The 17,366-nt window shown below is 41.9% G+C and overlaps 1 protein-coding gene across 1 annotated transcript in view; it reads right to left on the reverse strand.

The window, feature by feature from the left end:
• Positions 1–16,307, reverse strand: part of LOC141106057 (ATP-dependent translocase ABCB1-like) — a 115,889-nt gene extending 99,582 nt beyond the window's left edge. The window contains exon 1 of the mRNA XM_073596437.1: positions 16,258–16,307. The gene's annotated coding sequence lies outside the window, so the exon portion shown is untranslated. The remainder of the gene's footprint in view (positions 1–16,257) is intronic.
• Between the last annotated feature and the right edge of the window lie 1,059 nt (positions 16,308–17,366).

The following is a 17,366-nucleotide window of genomic DNA, read 5'->3' on the forward strand; positions in this document are numbered from 1 at the left end:
CAGTATGCTCAGATGTACGAGATGCATATGAATGTGCATACCTGCGATCTATATAATGGATCATATGCTTTGTATCGTTTTATCCTTTGTTAAACTTAGCCTTTAATAGTTCGGAGTTTCTGATTGTTTTAGTATTCAAGATTCATGCAATTTTGCTTTTTTCTCTGTTTTTGTTTATATACCATTCTGATTGCGCAGGTTGTAATTAATTATTGCTTTTGTAACTGTGCAGTCATGCCAAGGCATGCAATACCACATCTGACAGGATGCATTTAAAACGGCCAGTTAGCAGTCAGCCCATGGTACATAGATTATATGCTTAGCACCATCAGATAGGGCATATAAATAACTAATACCATGCCCCATCATTGTTATTATTACTATTTTTGCCTATGAATATATTGGTGGCACGATGGCTCTGTGTTCCCCCTGTCTCCCTCGGTTTTTGTGTCTCCCTCTTAGGGGCGGGGGTGGACCTTCTATAGTGTCTTCCTGGCAGGGTGAGACAGGAGACGCTAGGGCCCGCGTCTCCCAACATGCCCACTAGGTGGCTTCACCTGAGTGGGATGTTTCTCTCCCTGCCAGCGGCGTCCCGGATCCCTTCCGGACGCCGCACTCACGAGCGCGCGCCCTAGGGCGCGTGCGCGTGACGTAGCGGCGCCTGCGCAGTTGCGGCGGAAGCGACGGGGACGCCCGGAGGTACATTCCTTTCCGGAACGTCGGGGGGATCACACTGGGGAGCACCGCTGTGTTGCTCCTTTCCCCTGACGGATGGGGAAGGGGAGGGATATTGGACACATCAACACCTGTAGGGAGTCAGCCATTTGGCACTCCCTATAAATATGGGCAACCACTAGGGGATATTCATTGGACGTTTTTCAAACTGAAGACAGGTCACACAGATTGACGGCATACACTGGTAAGCCCTAATGAAACGAATGTGATACCTTCTTAATGACTTATTTCTTTTGAAATCAGTGTTGACCTTGTCAGATTGATTCATATTTTTAATTAATTAAACTCTTTCAGTACTCAGAATGTCCCATGCAGCTCAGCCAAATTAGGTAATAGTCCCGACACCCCCTGTGTGTTTTTTGTTTTTTTTCCACTGCATGTCACTTTCACTGTTTAGTTCACTTTTGTTTATAGTTTATTGCACATTTTCCTGCACATCATCCCACTTGGCTCACTCACTATGCCTCCCCTTGTGTGTTTTCCTTCCCCCTCCCCCACTTCCCCCCCCCCCTCCATACCCACTTCTTCCTCCCCCCCCCCCCCCTTTTTCCTCCTCTCCTCCCCTTTCCCCCCCTCCCCCCTCCCCCCACTACTTATGCCCTACATTTTCCTTTCACCCCACCGACACTGAATTGTCATCTCCCCCCTTCCCCCCTCCTTCCTTTTCCCTGCCCCAATCTGCCGTTCACTTTGCTCACACTTTACCCTCTCACCCTTCCCCCTTTACCCCTTTCCCCCCCCATCTCTTTACCATTTTCACACCACTTCATCCCACTCACTTTTCACCACTCCTTCAGTGGTCTTTTCCTCTCTCCTTCCTTCCCTTCCCCCTCTTCCCTCCCCCTTCATTCCTTCTTGTCTATTCACTGGAGGTTTCACCGGTGCTTTTACCTACTGCCGTTGGCATATATTTCGTATGGTACATGGGAATCAATTGGCAGCAGGGCATTTGCTATTTTCTGCTCCTCCTATTCACACTTACACTGGGTTGGGTATTTTTTCTTTCTTCCCTTTCCTTTTCTTTCACTTCTTTCTCACTGCTTCTCTCATCTTTTTGTTTGGTTTGCTTCTCTACTTTCTCTCACATTTTACATTTTCCATTTCCTTTTCCTTCTTTTTTCTCTTCTTATCCAGCTATGCCTTCTGCACACCTATGTACCTATCATTCAATACCCCTATAAACTTCTACAGCTGGGAAATTTTCCAATCTGTAGAGAACTATCTAGTGATTCTTTAGCATTCAACACTTTTTACCCCTTTCTATTTCAGGTAATAACCTATATCCCCCTTTAGGTGCCTTTTGGGTTGTTTGTTGCCCCTCTCTCCCCAACTTCCCCGCCCCATACGGGGGCTATTAGTTGTGATCCCTTGCAAAACACATTCGGCCCACCGCCCGTTTTCCCGGGAGCCGCTCTGATGTGGGGGAGACGGGGGAGCCAAAGAGAAACTGCATCACCCAAAAACATTACAACTCACAATTCCTAAACTACATGTGAAAACGTCATAAAATTCTACAATAGGGGGCAACTATCCTCTGAAGAGGACCCGGGAAGGGTCGAAACGCGTCAGGATTAACGTTACAACTTCAGTTACCCCTCATACATGTATGGTATCACAAGCAATATGTGTTGCTACTGTTTTTAAGAATTCATTTCAAAGATAATTTTGGCCGTCATCTTATGCATTTTGCCTAGTGCTTGGTTTAATTGTATGCTTTGTCTATTATATTGGTATGCCATATTCAGATCATGTCATGACTCGACTAATCAGCACCTATCCTTAGTGATTTTTATAATATGCTATTTGGATATTTTTTGTACTAATAAAATTGAATTTTTTCAACCATGAATATTGTATTTTTCTGGCTGCTTTAAAGCCCCGTTAGGGGGTTTATCGTATAGTTTTTTGCAATTTTGGGGTGTGCGGCCTACCTGTCTACACTCATTTAGTGCCCTTGCTTTTTGTCTTGAGGGTAAATCAGCTATTCACCAAGACCCAAGAGGTCAAAGATTTTCTTCTTTTAAATACACCTGTCAGATTTAGCATGTCAATCTGAGCACGAAATGCTTGAACACACACACACACACACACACAATCCTCTACCCATGGTTGATCCAGAAAAAAGAGAAAAACCCAGACAAAGCATGATCCAGTTTGCCACAGCAGTGGAAAAAATTCCTTTCTCATCCCCCGAGAGGCAAATCGGATATTCCCTGGATCGATTTTACCTATAAATTTTAGTATCCAGTTATGGTATGTACATTTAGGAAAGAATCCCCTGGAAGGGAGTTCATTCCACATTTTACACAGCTCTTACTGTGAAGAAACCTTTCTGTATTGTTGAGTTGCAGGTAAATCGTAACAGGACAAACTGCTATCTGCAATCACTAGCATTAGTAATATGGCTGTAGCAGCTGTGGCAGAACACTTGAAGTAACAGTTCGATACTCTTGTAGTAGTAAACATGCTGCATTCCTCCTGCACTGTACTGTACGCAAATGCGATAAAATGCATCAAAAATGCACCAGAATGCACTGGAACACATCAAAAATGCACCAGACCCAAGTACAGTGAAAAAAAAAACACAACATCTGGAATGCATAAAAAACGCATTAAAATGCGCATGCAAAAAAGCATCCGGAATGGATCTGGAGTGTATTTTTTGTGGTGTGAACCAGCCCTAACACCAACAGTACAAGTGTGATGGTAGAAGTTGGAGTATTGCTGATAGTCTAGTAACGTATACAGAATAGTATAAAAAATACACTGCGCTTAATCACTTAGTGATATGTGATCAAGTTAAAAGCATTACAGTAATAAATTAAAAAAACAAACCAAAAAAAAAAACAGAAATAAAAAAAAAGTGTTAATACAATTCAAATACACACACACACACACAAAAGGTGTCTGCTCATCTTTTATGTACACCTTCTCAACAAAGGTCAAATGTGTGTGTTAAAAACATCAGAATTCAGGCAAGTATCAGAAGTCATCCAAACTACACAGAGCTTCAACCCAGATCAATTATCCCTCAAAGGTCAGCCTCATGCATCAAGCAGCCAGTCCAAACCAAGAGTACTAACCCCACTTATCAGCTCAAAGGGAAAATGGAAACATCCATAGTGTTCCCGGAATACTTTTTATTCAATGAAATAAAACTCACATCAAAAAAGCAGAACAATCACTAATACATACAACCTTCTGTAGTACACACTTGTTAATGCGATGGATGCTATAGAGTCATAGCCCAAGTCACTTCACATGGTCAGTCACAGCAATAACTCTCCCTTAGAAGACCAAGCTCCACCCAACATGTTTCAGCATTACTGACGTCTTCAGGGACACCTGACTACTTTGCAAAGGATAAATAGATTTACAAAAGTAACCATGATTTGAATCTGTTTAACCTGCTGTCTAACTGCACTATCTTCCATTACATGTGACCCGAGATGATTTTTCCCTGGTGACTTCTCCTCCAGAGCAGTAAAAACACTTTACCTAGCACTCACATAAATTAGCTTGTTGCTAACCGTCACATGTAGTAACGGAACCCTATAGACACAAAAGACCACATTCACTATATACCGTGACACATCCTGACAGTCTCTGCTTTAGTGGAACATTCCTGGGTTTTACATTTTAAAGGGGAATGGAGAAAATTGATGCTACTTCAATAAAATACAAGTATAAATGGGTGGATAAGGTCATAGTTTTCCTAGACCAAAAAACATTGGTAAAAAGGACTGTAACTTAGTATTACAGATTACTGTAAATGGTGTTTTGACCTATTACAATATATATCATATAGTGCCTTTACAATAAAAAGTATCTACTTCGGCAAAACAAAAACATTTAATACATCTCTAAAAAAAAACATGGATCTTTCCCATTTGTATCCTTTTAACACTGCAACTACAAATCTGCCAAACATTCAGTGTGCTCCAAACTTCATGTTCATGCTGACAATGCAGTGCCTCTGCTATAGTGAAAATTCAGTCTGCATTGTCAGCTATTTCTGCTTGTCTGCGGTCTTTCCAAGCCAACTCTACAGATATACAATGGTTTTGACAGGTACCCGCTCCCACTTCCTGGTAAGTGACGGCGATCTGCATCATGTCAAGCCCCTCCTCCTTCCCCCCGCTGCCTTCTGAGAACTGTATGTGTCCCAGAAGACAACAGGACTATTCAGAAAAGCGAAGTGTGACTCGCACATGAGCAGTAGGAAGCCAGTTTCCCTTACTTACAATAATGGCGCCTGCACCCGAAACCGATAGACAAATCGGCTAGGGATGCCGACATCATATGACCCCTGGACAGGCAAGTGTCCTTATATTAACCACTTGCCGACTGCCTCACGCAGATATACTGTGGCAGAATGGCACGGGCAGGCAGAGTAACGTATGGGTACGTTACTCCCCTCCCGTGGGCGGGGGGGCGTAATCGCACCCCCCGGTGCCCGAGACGGTCGGCATCGTTCCAGGAGCGATCCGTTCTGAGCGGGAGGCCACTGATTCATGGCCTCTCCCTCACGATAGCTCTAGGCAAATGAGAAGTTTCCTCTGCTTCTGTAATGTAAACAGAAGCAGAGGAAGTGATGTCATCTCTCCTCATGAAGCCTTTTCGTTCCGGCTTCCTAGGAGGGAAGACATCTACTGTGAGTCTTCACCAACACTACACTGACACTAGCACACATAGGCACATAAACCCCCCCCCCCGATCACCCCCCTGCACCCGCTGTCACCCCGTCACAGTGACACCAATAGCGGTTTTTATTTTTTTACAGATTACTGCATTGGTGTCATTTGTGACTGTTATAAGTGGTAGGGCAGTTAGTGGTAGGCCCCTTTAAGTCTAGGGTACCCCCCTAACAAAGGTTTAGCCCCTTGATCACCCCCAGTTAACCCCTGTCGCCAGTGTCACTAAGCAATCTTTTTTCTGATCGCCGTATTAGTGTCACAGGTGACACTAGTATGCCAGGTAAGTATTTAGGTTCACTGTCAGCTTTTTATAGCGTCAGGTACCCCCATATACTACCTAATAAAGGTTTTAACCCCAATTGCCCCCTAGTTAACCCTTTCACCAGTGATCACCGTATAAGTATTACGGGCGATGCTGGTAAGTTAGTTTGTTCTTTATACCTGCCGTTTATTACCCAATAAAGGTTTAACCCCCTGATCGCCTGGTGGGTGATATCAGTTAGGTTTTAGGGTCAGTTAGGGTCTGCGTTGCCCCAGGCAGCGTCAGATTAGTGCCAGTACAGCTAACACCCTTGCACGCAGCATACACCTCCCTTAGTAGTATAATATCTGAACGGATCAATATCTGATCAGATCTATACTAGCGTCCCCAGCAGTTTAGGGTTCCCAAAAATGCAGTGTTAGCGGGATCAGCCCAGATACCTGCTAGCACCTGCGTTTTGTCCCTCCACCCAGCCCAGCCCATCCAGGTCTAGTATCGATCGATCACTGTCACATACAAAACACAACACACATAACTGCAGCGGTCGCAGAGTCAGGCCTGATCCCTGCAATCGCTAACAGTTTTTTTGGTAGTGTTTGAATCAGTCGCTAACAATCAGGAGCTTTTTTACCAGCGAGTCTCACTAGTGTACCAGTAAATTTAGAGCCCAAAATGGCAAATCGAAGGTACACCAGTGAAGAGGCCTACACGTTTCTGAGCATGACAGATAGTGAAGAGGAAGTCACTCATCTGTCAGATTCGGGCTCAGAATACGATCCTGTAGACGACAGCGGCTCCATGACAGATAGCTCTGATGACGGAGTTGTGGTCCCTGCTAAGGTCAGGCATACCAGACCCGATCTTCTGCTGTTGAGGTGCAAGAACCGCAGCGCTCTCGTATGGAGCAGAGAAGTACTAGTGCTGCTATTCCTTCTGGTGAACTGGCAAGCACCAGCGGCCTAGTACACCCTGGTCGTAGTCAAACCAGCACTGCAGTAACACGTGGTGACGTGGCGAGTCCCATAAGTGAGGTTCAAGCTGGTGAGGTGGAAAGCTCAAGTAGTGTCCCGCTGCCACCAAGAAAACAAAGACAGACCCATCGAGCCCATAGTGCCCTGCCTGCTGCATTCACCAATCCTAATTGGAAACCCACCACTTCTGCAGCACCCGTACTTCCCCCATTCACTGGCCAACCTGGCATTCAGGTGGAAATAGTTGATTTTACGTCACCTTATTTTTATTCGCTGTTTTTCACCGAAGATCTCTATAGATTTATTGTGGACCAATGTAATTTGTATGCAGGTCAATACATCGCCGCTAATCCCCAGTCCTCCCTTGCCAAAGATTGGAAACCAATTACGGTTTCCGAATTTAAGATCTTTTTGGGCCTATCCCTCGACATGGGCATAGTTAAAATGAGTACGTTACGGTCATGTTGGTCCACTGACCCAATTTACCATATGCCTGTGTTCTCTGCCTCCATGACCAGGGCACAATACGAGCAGATCTTGCGGTTCATGCATTTCAACAACAATGAACTCTGTCGTCCTCGTGGAGACCCTGGCTACGATCGGCTCTACAAAATTCAGCCCCTTTTAAACCACTTTAACCAACGTTTTGCAGACTTGTTTACTTCCCATCAAGTTGTCTGCATTGATGAGTCCCTGATTAAGGTTTTCTGGCCGCTTGTCTTTCAAACAGTATCTTCCCAGCAAGCGTGCCAGATACGGGGTCAAGATGTATAAGCTCTGTGACAGGGCCACAGGCTATACATGAAGTTTTACAGTTTACGAGGGAAAAGATAGCCACGTAGAGCCGGAGAACTGCCCAGATTACATAGGGAGCGCTAGCAAGATTGTGTGGGACTTGGTGTCACCCTTATTCGGAAAGGGGTACCATTTGTATGTGGACAATTATTACACGAGCGTGCCACTTTTTAGTCACTTGTTTGATAATCAGATTGGAGCATGTGGCACCGTGCAACCTAATCGCCAGGGCTTTCCCCAGCGGCTTGTAGATTCCCTTCTTAGGCTGGGGGAGAGAGCCTGTTTCAAGTGTAATAATTTGCTCGCTGTGAAGTGGAGGGATAATAAGAATGTTTTCGCTCTTACCTCCCTTCATACAGACATGACGGTCTAAATTCCTACGGCGACTGGTGTTGTGGGGAAACCCCTCTGTGTCCACGAATATAACCAAAATATGGGAAGGGTGGACCTCAATGACCAGTTGTTGGTGCCATACCTAGTTACCCGTAAGGCCAGCCGCTTGTACAAAAAAGTGTCTGTTTATTTATTTCAATTGGCTTTGCTGAATGCTCATGTGCTATACAGAGCTTCAGGACGGACTGGATCCTTCCTTAAATTCCAGGAAGAGATCATCAGAGCCCTTTGGTTTCCAGACAATGCTCCACCTCACCTTCCCAATCCAAAACCAGTAAGCCGGATGCATGAGAGGCATTTTACGTATGTCCTCCCGAGTACCCCTACCCAACGAGCCCCTCAAAGATGTTGTTGTGTCTGTAGCAAGCGCGGATATAGGCGTGACACCCGCTATTATTGTCCCTCCTGTCCTGACAATCCTGGTCTTTGCATTGGTGAATGTTTTGAGCGCTACCATACACAAGTTGAGTATTAGCGTAGGGTACAGCATTGCACAGACTAGGACACACTTTCACAGGGTCTCCCAAGATGCCATTGCATTTTGAGAGACCCAAACCTGGAACTGTTACAGCAGTTACAAAAAAAAAGTGTAACACAAAAAAAATATGTAAAATAAAAAAAACAAAAATAGTTGTCATTTTATTGTTCTTTCTCTATTGTTCTGCTCTTTTTTACCGTATTCTATTCTGCAATGATTTATTGTTATGTTTCATCAGGTTTGCTTTTCAGGTATGTCATTTTTTTATACTTCACTGTTTACTGTGTTTTGTTAACAGGTACGCCATTCAGCTGCAGCGCGGATTTATCTATCTTGACAGCAACAGCGTTTGCTCCCACGATACATAAAGCCGTGACTCCAGCGCTGTAGGAAGTGATTTCACCACCACAGTTAAAAAAAAGAGCATATATGCCGAAGCATGGGGGCAGCAGGGGTGGAGGAGCAATTTGCTCCTAACTTTTGCGGGCGGATATATTTTAGGCACAGATTGCGTTAAAAAATGTTTTATTCTTTACTATGTTTTTTTTGTATTTGCTTTGCAGGTATGGTATGTCTTACTATTATACTGTAATGTTACTTTGTTTTATTGTTAACCATCATTTGCTTAGCAGGTACGCTATTCAGTTGCAGTGCGCATTTATTTATCTTGACAGCAACAGCGTTTGCTCCCATGATACATAAAGCCCTGACTCAAGCGCTGTCAAGGTGATTTCACCACCACAGTTAAAAACAAGATGGTGCATGTATGCCCATCATTACAAGTGGGTGGATGAAGGGAGGTATTCTAATGGTGGGCATACCCACCGATCAAGCTCTTTTTTTCGTTCAGCCCGCAGGCTGCATGAAAAAAAAGAAGATTACAATATATGCCCAACAAGGACCAGCCACGTACTGGTATGTTGCTGGACTTTGAGTGGTTATACCAGAATGATGCCTGCGGGTTTAGGTATCATCTTGGTATCATTCTTTTCGGCCAGCGGTCGACTTTCATGTAAAAGCAATCTTAGCAGCTAATTAGCCTCTAGACTGCTTTTACAAGCAGTGGGAGGGAATCCCCCCCCCACTGTCTTGCATGGTTTTCTCTGGCTCTCCTGTCCCAACAGGGAATGCAGCCGGTGGTTCCGCCAGCTGACCATAGAGCTGATCAGAGATCAGAATGGCTCCAATCATCTCTATGGCCTAAGAAAGCGGAAGCTATGAGCATTTCATGACTTAGATTTCGCCGGATGTAAACAGCGCCATTGGGAAATTGGGAAAGCATTTTATCACACCGATTTTGGTGTGGTCAGATGCTTTGAGGGCAGAGGAGAGATCTAGGGTCTAATAGACCCCAATTTTTTCAAAAAAAGAGTATACCTGTCACTACCTATTGCTGTCATAGGGGATATTTACATTCCCTGAGATAACAATAAAAAAAATAAAAAATTTTAAAAAAATGAAAAGAACAGTTTAAAAATAAGATAAAAAAAGCAAAAAAAAAAAAATTAAAAAAAAAAAGAAGAAGAGCACCCCTTTCCCCCCCCCTGCTCTCGCGCAAAGGCAAACGCAAGTGTCGGTCTGGCGTCAAATGTAAACAGCAATTGCACCATGCATGTGAGGTATCGCCGCGAAGGTCAGATCGAGGGCAGTAATTTTAGCAGTAGACCTCCTCTGTAAATCTAAAGTGGTAACCTGAAAAGGCTTTTAAAGGCTTTTAAAAATGTATGTAGTTTGTCGCCACTGCAAGTTTGTGAGCAATTTTAAAGCATGTCGTGCTTGGTATCCATGTACTTGGCCTCAGATTATCTTTTTAACTTCATCAAACATTTGTGCAATATAGTGTGTTTTAGTGCATTAAAATTAAAAAAGTGTGTTTTTCCCAAAAAAATAGTTACATAGTTACATGGTTAGAAAGGTTGAATATAGACACCAGTCCATCCAGTTCAACCTGAGTGAGTACAGGTGCATGTCTACAATTGTCCCTATCCCTGTACATTGTGTCTCATTAAAATGCTCATCTATTATAATATTTATTTAAGGTACCCATATAGCACCATCAATTTATGCAGCGTTCCACACATATATCGCACACTCACATCGGTCCCTTCCCTCAAGGAGCCCACAATCCAAGGTCCCCAACTCGCATTCATATACTAGGGCCAATTTTTTTGGACAGAAGCCAATTAACCTACCAGCATGTCTTTGGAGTGTGGGAGGAAACCGGAGTACCCGGAGGAAACCCACACAGGCACAGGATGAACATGCAAACTCCAGGCAGGTAGTGTCGTGGTTGGGATTCGAACCAGCGAACCTTGTTACTGCTAGGCGAGAGTGCTGCCCACTACACCACTGTGCCACCATGCCACAGTTTCAGAGGCCATGGAATGCCCAGATGGCACAAACCCCCAAATGACCCTGTTTTGGAAAGTAGACACCCCAAGCCATTTGCTGAGAGGTATGGTGAGTATTTTGCAGACCTCGCTTTTTCTCAAAGTTTTGAAAAAAGAAAAAACATTTTTTTCTTTTCTTTCTTCATTTTCTCTGCAAAATACTCACCATGCCTCTCAGCAAATAGCTTGGGGTGTCTACTTTCCAAAATGGGGTCATTTGGGGGGGGTTGCCATCTTGGTATTTTACGGCCTTCAAAACTGTGATAGGTAGTGAGGAGTGAAATCAAAAATTTACGCCCTTAGAAATCCTGAAGGCGGTGCTTGGTTTTCGGGGCCCCGTACGCGGCTAGGCTCCAAAAAAGTCCCTCACATGTGGTATCCCCGTACTCAGGAGAAGAAGCAGAATGTATTTTGGGGTGTAATTCCACATATGCCCATGGCATGTGTGAGCAATATATCATTTAGTGACAACTTTCTGCAAAAAAAAAAAAAGTTTGTAATTTCCCGCAACTTGTGGCAAAATATTCCATGGACTCAACATGCCTCTTAGCAAATAGCTTGAAGTGTCTACTTCCCAAAAAGAGTATCATTGGGGGGGGGGGGTTGTGCCATCTTGGCATTTTATGGACTTCAAAACTGTGATAGGTAGTGAGGAGTGAAATCAAAAATTTACGCCCTTAGAAATCCTGAAGGCGGTGCTTGGTTTTTGGGGCCCTGTATGCAGCTAGGTTCCCAAAAAGTCCCACACATGTGGCATCCCCGTACTCAGGAGAAGCAGCAAAATGTATTTTGGGGTGCAATTCCACATATAACCATGGCATGTGTGAGCAATATATCATTTAGGGACAATTTTTTGTAAACATTTTTTTTTTGTTGTCATTATTCAATCACTTGGGACAAAAAAATTAAATATTCAATGGGCTCAAAATGCCTCTCAGCAATTCCTTGGGGTGTCTACTTTCCAAAATAGGGGTCATTGGGGGGGGGGGTTGTACTGCCCTGCCATTTTAGCACCTCAAGAAATGAGATAGGCAGTCATAAACTAAAATCTCTGTAAATTCCAGAAAATGTACCCTAGTTTGTAGACGCTATAACTTCTGCGCAAACCAATAAATATACGCCTATTGACATTTTTTTTTAACCAAAGACATGTGGCTGAATACATTTTGGCCTAAATGTTGGACTAAAATTGAGTTTATTGGATTTTTCTTATAACAAAAAAGTAGAAAAATTTGAAATTTCAAAATTTTCGTTTTCTTCCGTTTATATCGCAAAAAATAAAAATCGCAGAGGCAATCAAATACCATCAAAAGAAAGCTCTATTTGTGGACAAAGGATGCAAATTTCGTTTGGGTACATTGCATTACCGCACAATTACCAGTTAAAAGCAGTGCAGTGCCAAGTTTTAAAAAGTCCTCTGGTCTTTAGGCAGCCAAAAGGTCCGGGGCTTAAACGGTTAAAAGTTAGCAGCTATAGTATTTGTAGCTGCTGACTTAATTTTTTTTTACAGGCTGGAACACTGCTTTAAGTTACAAAATGCAAATAAAATTATAGCAATACAATTCAGTCTATTTGCAAAAGTTTTTCTGGGAGTCAAGGTTCCATGAACTCTTTTTTAGAGTTCAGAATTTATAAGCTATTTGTTTCCTATTTTTACGAGACAGCGGTATCCATACCAACTGTAAAACAAGCTTTTTTTTTTTACCTTGCCCTTTTTAAATTAAAAAAATATTTCATTACCTTTAAAAAAAAAAAAAAAAAAAAATTTCATTTCGAGGCCACGAATTGCTTTCCATTTCATTACGTGAACAAAAAACAACCACAAATATAGGCCATCAAAAAAAGATGAAAGCTAGTACAAGAAATAAATATATGTAGCGCACCCCTTAAGGGCCGCAAGTAACTGGGATCCTCCATCCTGCACAGCCAGGCACATATCATTTCCACAGTCACACCGTTTTATTGAGGATAATAACTTAGATAGAGATGGAAGGGGACTTCAAAACAAACTTCAGGGATAACTCCCGCTATATGCAGTCCTATACACAGATCCTCTTCTTCCTCCAGCACACAGTTGCTTACAGAACCCAGTTATCTCACCCTGTAGTAATTTTGTAGCAAAGGCCCATTACAGGCAGGAGCTCGCAGCCCCTATACTTGAAGAGCAGATAGGGTGACAGCTCACACTTTCCCAGCACTTCCTCTCTGTGGTCACTGATCCCAACACTACCTCTTCAGGCACTGCCAAACCGCCTGGCTGCAGCTGCCCCTTTCAGCCTAATTTATCCCCACAGTCCTCCAGGCCCACCCGGCTGACTCTGGAGATCTCCCAAAAGTGGTAACCTGCTCCGGCTGTCTTCTTGCTCCTGTGCCTCCAGGAAGGGATTCCTCCATGTGTTGTGGTGGATCCTTCCAGCACCTGAGCCCCAGACCCAAGGTCACACCCCCCAGATTAGGGGGCACCCTGCGAGGGCCTCCAACAGCCTCCTCAGCATTCCATCCTCTACCCAACTGCACTGCTGGCATGAATTATACCTATTTATGAGTTGAGCTGCCCCCTGCCAGCCCTTTTTTGCTAGGGATTGGCCAGGGTCCTCATAAATATGTATGGCAGACCCTCCTTACTCCCACCTTCCAGTTCTGGATGTTTCTACCAACTTCCAGACCAGGGGGAAGTGGTCTTGACAATTATGACATTTTCAATTTATTGATTTTGCACATAGTAGGAAACGTATGTTTAAGTGTCAAAGTTTTGACAAGTTAGGTAGAGCATAAAGGTTAATTTTTTTACTGATACTAAAGTTTTGGGTAGATTCCAGTGGGCTGAAAGACTATGTATCAGACCTTTATCTCTTGACATCTAGGCTAAAGGTCTTCCCTGCTAAAGTTTCAAACCTTCCTACTCTGCTGCAGCCACTATTTTCAGTGTTTTTAACATTCATTCCTAAGACAAAAGAAAAAAAATAAACAAACATGCAATAGGGTTGATTTACTAAAGGCAAATAGGCTGTTCACTTTGCAAGACAATTTGCCCCAGAGCGTAGTGAATGGGGTGGAGTTTCACTTTGCAAAGAATATCCAATCATGTGCAAGGAAAATAAACAAACAGCATTTTTGACTGCATGATTGAATGATGGAAGTCAGCAGTGCGTCATCTCATTCACCAAGCTCTGGGGCAAACTCCCTTGCAAAGTGAACAGTTTTTTTGCCTTTAGTAAATCAAAATCAATCAGTTAAAAGTAAAGCTAATTTGAGAACTTATGGTCAGATATGAGAATCGTCAGGGTGATTTAAAGAGTTACTTTGTTCAGTAGGTGAAAAACTTCCTTTATTTGTTCTGTGATAGTGCAAAAAGCATTTCTCATTATTTAAAATGAGAAGATCATTCAAACATTTTAATTAGGGCGCAACCAGACGGTCTCAGCTTTTTTTCAGAGTTGTGAACTTGCTTATAAGTATTAGAATGGATAAGTATACTTTTTATTGATTTTTTACTTCAAACGTAGGAAAATCATTATACTCAATACCTTTTCCTTTATTACACAAAAGAGTGGGGCAAAGTTGAATAGGTTACTGGGCAACTGTCAATCACATTTGGAAACAAACTGTCAACATAATGGTTGCCAGCAGTATTTCAAAGAGTACATATAATTGCCAACCCGCTCAGGATATTATGCAGAAAACTGGGATTCCTCTGGCATGAAGCACTGCAATTTAAAATAAAGTTTGCATACCACAGCTTTGTCATAATTTTTTTTGCATGATCCATATGTGGAAACTATAGGACTGTGTTAATTTTTGTAAATTTAAGTTTCTCATCTATTTTTCAGGTTGAACTCGATGGACTGGTGTCTTTATTCAACCTTACTATGTAACTATCTATGTAAAATAACAAAAACTTACTAAACAGCAACCCCAGAACCTGCATTCCCCAAGACCAATCTGCAGATTACATTGCAATTAAAAACATAAACTGTTATTGGACAACACACTAAAAAGATCACCACTCTTCAACTGGTTTCTAAAGGGCCACACAAAATAACCCTAAGAAATCTTTTTTTCTAAACCTATTTTTTCCCTGCCATCATTATGCCGGAATTGGTGTTGTAGCTCCTCAGAAATTAAAAGCTGAACATGTCTAAACAAAGAAAAAAAAAAACTCAGCTCCAATGAGGCAATCAGAACTTTCTGTATTTCATAAAATAAAAACTGTGCTGTTAGTCAGGATAATGGAATGGAAGGTTGAGTGTAGACACAAGATTGCAGGAGCTAGTAATGATAGAGTTTGTGTTTCCACTGCAGCATAATGAAAGGACATGGCAGATCTATAACCCGTATAGTAAAACATACACTGTATATGTGGAAAAACTAAGATCAACTCAGGACATAACAGCCCTCTAATCATTGTACTCACGTCTAGCAAATCACACTCTGTCTTCTAGTTTTTTTTTTTGTTTTTTTTATAGCCCTTTCAGCTTATGAAACATTTTAAAAATTGTGCAACTTGCAAAAAAAATTTAAAAAATAAAAATCACTCACCCAACATGTTTTATCATATTCATTCACTATTTATCAAAGAATACAAATAGGTATCTGTCCATAGTCTCAAAAACATCCCTATTTCAACAACTGCTCTGCCAATTTTTCTATTCATTTCCTACATATGTGCAAATAAGCCAATACATATATTTTGCCAGTTTATGAAGACGTTCTTCTGATCTTTCCACCAGAAATGTAACCAGTAAATTACAAACGCCCCAAACTTGGCATAACCATTATTTTCAGTAACATATTACAATCCCTAAAAAAAATTGCTGTTCAATCTCTCCTACAGAGTTAACAGTAAATATATGCCAAATCTGGCACGGCTAAACTATTATATCAAAAGCCGATTGTAGCTGTCGCTGCTGTTCCAATTCCAAATTTCAATTGATATTGGTGCTGTCTGAACATTTCCTAACTATGTACAAAGCTTGGCATGTATATAAAGTCATTGGAACTATCATTTTCTGCAAGTTGCAACTCTTACACACTGCCAGGTAAGCTTTTCAGAGAAAGTTTCACGGACCGGATGCTTGTGTAATGTTATTTAAAATAAGTTAAATAGGCTAAACTGTAGAAATGCTTATTAATATTTGGAAAGAGTTGCATATATATATAATTACACTAACAAAATGTCTGCTCCTTAAACAGGGTGAAATTCCAAAGATAATTAGCTAGTGGTATTTATATGTAGTATAAAACTAACAGTGTACAGAAGGAAGTGGCATGTAATATAATGTACAAAGTGGGTAAGTGTAGAGTACACTTAGTATGTAGTTACTATGTATGTAGTATGTAGAAAACTGCAAATGTATGAAGTGCAGTGGTCCAAACCATGCAATATAGCACTGTGTAGGGACTGCGGTGGAATAAAATATATCATTTTAATTTTGCTTCCTTTTTCAATTTAACTTGAGTTTTTCTTAAATAAAAAAATAAAAAATAAAATAAAAAAAAGGAGAAGAAGGAAATTGCCTATTACATTTCATCTTACCTGATGATAATGAAGAGATGATACCCCGTGCTCTTTTTGATCTGATGTAACTTGACACAGTAATCTGCCCCTTATATACACTAGACATTATACTTGTAAAACCTGTTTACTGGGAATTATATTTAGAATCAGGTGAAAAGCCATCTCCTTGTTTAATACACCCCAACTCCTGCCTCCCGTCTTCTTCTCACCAAACTGGTTTCAAGTATCCATTAACAGCAAAAGACCATTGCAGTTTACAATTCCCAATTTTGCTATGTCATGTGTGTGTGAGAAGTTCATGTGGTAGAATTTTATAGCTAAAGTCACCCGAGTTCTTGTGTGCAGTTAAGACTTCTGGGATATGGATTTAACAGAGTTTATTAAAGGGAAATACACATATAACAGACAAGGATCAGAAAATATTTTTCATTAGGTAACTTGATTTGCCTATAGTAATTATGTGTATACACATTGTAATAATAACAGCTATTTCAGGCAAGTGACTTCACCTAAATTACAATTTTGTCTACAACCCTCATTCTTGCTATTCACATTTTATAGCCCTCTATGCTATTTATAGCACTCATAGTACTAATTGCAATAGTAAGAGCAAAGAAAAGTGGAGGTGTCACTCATACTAACCATTTAAATTCTCTAGCAGAAAGACTTATGCCGCGTACACAAGAGCGGACTTTACGGCAGACTTTGCTTGGCGGACTTTACGCCGGACTTTGTCGGCTCCTTGCGCCGGACTTAAAAAGAGACGGACTTGGACACACAGGATCACTGCAAAAGTCCGCTGGTTTGGAACGCGGGACTATAAAAAGGAAGTTCAAGCCCCACTATGGCACCCTTTGGGCTCCTTCTGCTAATCTTGTGTTTATCTTGTGTTAGTAGAAGTTTGGTTAGAGACGATTCGCGCTTTTTACACTTCAGCTTATTTCGTTTTCTGCGGTTCAGTTTGTGCTTGTGAGGTTTGTATCTGCTTTTCAGTGCGTGTTGGTCAGTTCGTAACCTGCCTAGCAGGCCGTTCTGGTCTGCTCGTTCCTGATTTTCAGGTCGTTCTTCATAGGCCTTGCTGTTCTTTAGTGCGTTTGTTATAAGTTTGTTTGTTTGAGCAGCCGACT

Source organism: Aquarana catesbeiana, linkage group LG08 (assembly GCF_042186555.1).
Source record: "Aquarana catesbeiana isolate 2022-GZ linkage group LG08, ASM4218655v1, whole genome shotgun sequence".
In the NCBI taxonomy this organism is placed as follows: Eukaryota; Metazoa; Chordata; class Amphibia; order Anura; family Ranidae; genus Aquarana; species Aquarana catesbeiana.